Here is a 6,000-nt window from a genome sequence, read left to right as displayed (position 1 = left end):
TTTCCACAAGACCTGGAGTTCTGAGATTTGACCTTATGGCAGAGTTTGACTATTTTCAAAGAGTTTTTTTTTTTTAATCAAGTGGAAAACAACTGTACAGTTGTGGCTGGAGGGCCTCATGTTGGTTACGCTCATGGTTGCTATTATTATTATTTCTTCTAATGGAATATTAGTCACCAAGGACAGGCACTGCGTGGCTCACATAACAATAGGTGCTTAAACTCACATGTCTCTCTCTCTGTTGTTTAAGGGAGATGAAATTGATTCAATTTAGTGCAGCCAAGCAAATGAAGACAGCTAAATATTAATTTTATATCGAGACAAAACATTGATATAAACCCTGCGCCATTTTTCATTCCATCACAATTTTTAAATAAAAAAAACGGAGGGTGAACGGCAATGTAATTCTACAGCAGCATGTCATTTTTAATTTTTTTTTTAGTGTTTCACAACAGTAAATGAAAGTCTCTGGTAGATTCTACACAACATAATTTCAGATACCAGCATGAAATCTATCACATAGATTTTCATTAGCATTAAAACCAGAAGGGGTCTGCTATTACCTTTAAAAAAACAACAACAACAACAACAAAAATATCAGGAAACTAAGATAATTATCTCACTTCATTAGCAGATCAGAAATAAATATATCCCTGGTCCCCTTATCATGAGGATAAAAGGACAAACATGTGAATCTGACACAGGAATTAAAAATGTGCCTGGAAGATTAATTTTACAAAGCTATATATAGGGAGGTTAGCAGAAGTATTCACCCCTCTACAAAGTTTTTACATTTTGTTGGCACCTGAGCGTACTCCACGATGCTTTCAAATTAGACTTTACATGTAAAATCTACACAAACTATTCCAAATTGAAAAAGTTAAAAAATGCATATAGAATATAAATAAGTAAGATTTACAGAGAAAAACAGATTAATCTCAGTTGCTTAAGTATTCAACCCCTTTGCTACTGCAGTCCTAAATCAGTTCAGGTGCAAATGATTTGTTTGAAAGGTCACAAAATTAATGAAATGGTTCAGCCTGTGTGTACTCAAAGTGGTTTAACTTGTAGATAATTTCCCTCAGGTATATAAAGACTTTCAAGCTGCAACTCACATAGTGATCCAACAAAGCAACCAAGAAGACCAAGGAGCTTTCGAAACAAGTCAGGGATAAAGTGATAGAGAGACACAGAGCAGGAGAAGGATGCAAGAAAATTTCAAAGGCACTGATTGTCCCTCTCAGCACAGTGAAGTCCATCACTATGAAGTGGAAGATACATCGTATGACCCAGACACTACCCAAATCAAGTTGCCCTCTCAAACTGAGCAGCCGGGCAAGCAGAAAACTGGCAGTATCATGTTATGGGGATGCTTCTCTTCAACAGGGACATGGAAGCTTTTCAGGATAGAGGAGAGAATGGATGGTGCAAAGTGCAGGCTATTCCTTCAGGAAAACCTGTGTGAGTCAGCCAAGACTCTGAAACTGGGAAGGAAACTTACATTTCAGCAGGACAATGACCTGAAGCACAAAGCCAAAGCCACACTGGAGTGGTTGAACAAGAAAAGAATTCATGTTTTATCGACGATCCCCAACAAACTTATCAGAACTGGAGAAATTTTCCTCTGAAGAATGGGCAAAATTTTCACCATTCCACTGTGCAAAGCTAGTAAAGACCTATCCAAAAAGACTCATAGCAGTAATTGCTGCAAAAGGTGCTTTACCAAGTACTGACTCAAGGGGCTTGATACTTATGCAACCAGTACATTTCATTTTGTACAGTTTCTTTGCAAGTTTTGCTGACATTTAACCTCCTCCTCATATAACAGTGTTCAATTTAACCACTACAGCTAACAAATTCTGCAAACCACTATCTATCTATCTATCTATCTATCTATCTATCTATCTATCTATCTATCTATCTTAGATAATAGATCTAGATAGATATATATATAATAGATATATAGATATAGTATATATATATAATATATATATATAATATATATTGTCATAATATAAACACAGTGAGATTATAAGACCAGTCATAATGATCTTTTAAGGTTTTGTATAGAATTTGTCCATGACATTGAAAATGACATCTCAGTATTCTTTTACAGGTTAGATGTCAATGGGATCCTTAACAGAACCTTCTGCACCACATTGTACTCTAATCACCATGCAGGGAAACCAGTTGACTCAAGACATGAGGTTCCCCCATCCAAGCAATGAGCAGGCTTGGCTTTGCTATGTTTGTGAAATGCTGGGCTCCAGCAGTTGAGTGCTAAAAAATGGGTATAAGCAACTGGTCATTAACACAAGAAGGAAGCAGCTGTAGGGAACTGTAGCCACTGAAAAGTAATATTAATTTTTTGTAGTTTTGCTTAATGCAAAAAACAATAACTTAAATATTTAACACAAACACCGAAACGGTAATGCACTTCCTACATTTTTATACAATTCACCTGTTAAGGCAGGCATTTCCAAATTGACAATTCCATTACTGACAAACCTGCTTTTATGTGAGAGATTCCTCTTCAAAATGCATATATCATTTGCAATTGCTGACACTTATTTGTGTTTATTTTAAAAAGCATTCCACTTATGGAAATTGTATTGCTTAGCAAAATGTTTCAATTGTTAATTATGCAACTATGTAAACTTTAAAGGAAAAGCACAACTTTATAGTGACATGGAGTAGAAGGAAAAGAGCCCTTAATATGTAGCTTATTGTGATTATGTTTGTGGTGGTTGGCGCTGTTGCCGTGGGTATGGTGGTAATGGGCATGGGTGGTGATATGGATGGAAGTCCAGTCCATTCTGTTGTATCTGTTTTTGTTTTTGTACACAGAGACCAATTATGGAGCTCAATGCCAGAATTAGGCCTGTTAAATTCTTTGCCGATGTGCCGAGGTGCCGATGAGGCTGAATCATTGTGGTACAGTGTGCCACTGGAGATGTTGCTAGGCTCCTTGTCACCTGCTGCATTGTGATTAGCCAGTATAATAACAATGACAAAGATATCTACATTTTAGAGGATCTTCTCTGTTTTGTTTTAACTGAAGGTATTTAGTTGATGTTTGATGCAAATTACTTGCTGTTCTTGTTAATGTAATTGGCATGAAGCATTTACCAATATACAAAACAAAACATGTGTTCCATGTGACCAATATTACAGACTCTTTATCTCAATGAAAAGGGACATTGCAAGGATGCAGTTATTAAATGCTGAGACTGAATAAAAGTGATACAGATTCTTTAATTGGAGGATGCCTTTAGATAAAGATTACATTTTTTGTCTAATTCCCATGGAGCCTGCAAACTGCTCCAGGTTAATGGTGTCTAATAGCTTGCCTATTGTGCACAATAAAATTTCCCATTGCATTGCACTCCTTTACCCTATAGGAGGAATCAAACCATTCATCTTTGTCTCCGACCAGCCCACACCCCTGTGTCACTGCCTGATTAATCAGTGCTGTGATTAAACACTGGGGAATTGGATAGGTGGTCTGGAAAGCTGGCTTGATATCAGTCAACGTACTCAACAGACTCAATCAAACCCATATATTTATATATTTAACAGTTGTATTTGGCCAGATCGTTTCAGATAGTAGTTCAGATTGTAACAACATTGCCTGAAACATTTTAAGCACTGCTATTATATTATAAAGGGGGTCAAGAAGAGCTACTTCCTTGTAGTGACCCTGGGACAACGTTTGATGGCAAAAAGCTCTTCAAATCGAACTTACCATGCAATGCTTAAGCAAAGCAATGTTGGGCTTGGTTAGTACTTGGATGGGAGACCACCTAGGAATACTGAGTGCTGCAATTTCGAGTATATATAAATATATATATATATATATATATATATATATATTATAAACTTCTCATATTGGATACTACTTTACATTGTGTCTCTAATTACTGTGTACAGTAGTCACTTAGTAAATACATGCGTGTACACATTGTTACAATGTTATTATGCATAGTTAAAATTTACTTAATATGTACATCATTTTGCATGATATATGTAAGTACATATTGTATCAAAAAAGGGCTATGGTTAGGGTTAGAGTTAGGGTGAGGGTTAGGGATACAGTTAAGTTTAGAGTTATATCCTGCACAAAGATTTACACATTAAGTACATTGTAACTGTACATAATAACATTGTAATTAGAGACAAAATGTTAAGGGTTACCTTATATTGTTTCAGCAAATCAAGTTGATGCTGTCTGAGTTTTGACTAGTTTAAACAATCTAGTTGAAGACAGACATACGTGGATGTTATTTTATTACAGTCACAGAGCACAAATGATGACAAAAAACATTCACCAAAAACCTGGCAAAATAAGTATTAACACATAGAGGACGTGCTGCCACCACCAACGTGCCTTTTTTTTCCAGCAGAACTCAAACTACAGTACAGGTTTGCAATGCACTGGTTACAATGGTGCTAATTAACTAAATGTATTTTCAAGCAGTACAGTTTACAATGTACAAAACACTGTAGCAATTAAAACCAGGATATTTCAATACTGTAGACCACCTTACCTACATACAAATGTGATATTGAGTGTAGTGGAAATGAGCTGACTGATTTTATCAGGTGCTGGTCCCCGATTGACTCCCATTACGTTCTGCCTGTATCTCAGTCTGGTGATAATAAGCAGAGGGTGACATTACCTGGAGTGATACAAAGTGTATTTTACTGTTTTATATTTTATTATAGAGAATATCTACATAAGTTGTAACGTTAATGTGACCTTTATTCAGTGAGTGTCCTTGCAAACTAATTCTAAAGTTGTAAAATGAGATTGGAGCCACTAATCAAACTGCATTTTACCCAATAACATGCAAATAAATATCAAAACAACTAAATGAATGATCACCATATGTGGAAGATTATGTTTAGTTTTTCCTCTTCGGCACTATACGGCTACCACTTTCCATCACTTGGAACTTTCTCTGAAGGTAGTACAGGGAAGTAATATGAATGTAACACGTATGAAAATGTGTCTCTTGCGAAAAGGCCACTTGTGGTACCTAACCCAATGCGAATACTTACATACTCCCTTAAAGAAAAATATTGCAGTACTTCTGAAAAAAACATTATAGTTTCCAAAAGTATAGCCTAATATAAACTAGAAACGTTTTGGAAGTACTACAGTACGGTATAGTAGAAGATAGGGCATTGTTTCTGGCTCCCGGGGTCTATATATTTATCACTTTGCCAAATGTATAGGTAATTCAACCGAAACGTGTCGTCCTTACTGGCACGGTGTAAGAATTATGATGGGGCTTGGTAATAAACCATGACCTGGACTAGAACCAATAAGATAAGCGGAATCCACAGTGTGATCCATTACAAAGGACCTCTTTCACTGAGCAGATGCTTTCACCCCCCCTCTGACGATAAAGCAAGGAATTTACAAGTGAGTTTTTGAGATTCACACAAATCAGCCTGCATTTCTGTTGTCAGCACTGCCAGTATCAGCGTTTTGCTTGCTTTAGTCTCCTCCAGCCTGAAAACACCATTGGCAGTCAGAGCCTGTCTTTGGTTTGCCAACCTGAAGTAAACAGCTGGCTTCTTGTGCACATCGTGGGTTTCACACCATCTACCTCATGATAATTTTGATAAATCCACTTCAGGAGGTATTTAGAAAATACAATTAAAAACAGCAGCAGAAATTTCCGAGTGAGGGGTCAAAACCGAGACCTTGTTTACCTTTCTTCCATGAGGATGCATATCCTTGTATCATTTTTTGTTACATCTAGAGAACCAGTCCTCCAGTTGTGATGAGACAGCATGAGAGAGATAAAAATTGAAATTAAGAGCCAAGCTGTTCGGATTTCCTTCGTTAGTCACCTGGTTGTCTCTTGACCAATTCAATGCATATTGGCACGTGATATACGTTTAATGAAACTTGTTGTTACAAGAATGTAAATCCACATCCTGTGAACGCAGGTCATGGTCAGTGTCAGTCCTTCTTTATTTTTGTGTGTG

The sequence above is a fragment of the Polyodon spathula genome, chromosome 7, assembly GCF_017654505.1.
Source record: "Polyodon spathula isolate WHYD16114869_AA chromosome 7, ASM1765450v1, whole genome shotgun sequence".
NCBI classification, from domain to species: Eukaryota; Metazoa; Chordata; class Actinopteri; order Acipenseriformes; family Polyodontidae; genus Polyodon; species Polyodon spathula.
Note: the sequence above shows the minus strand (reverse complement) of the source record.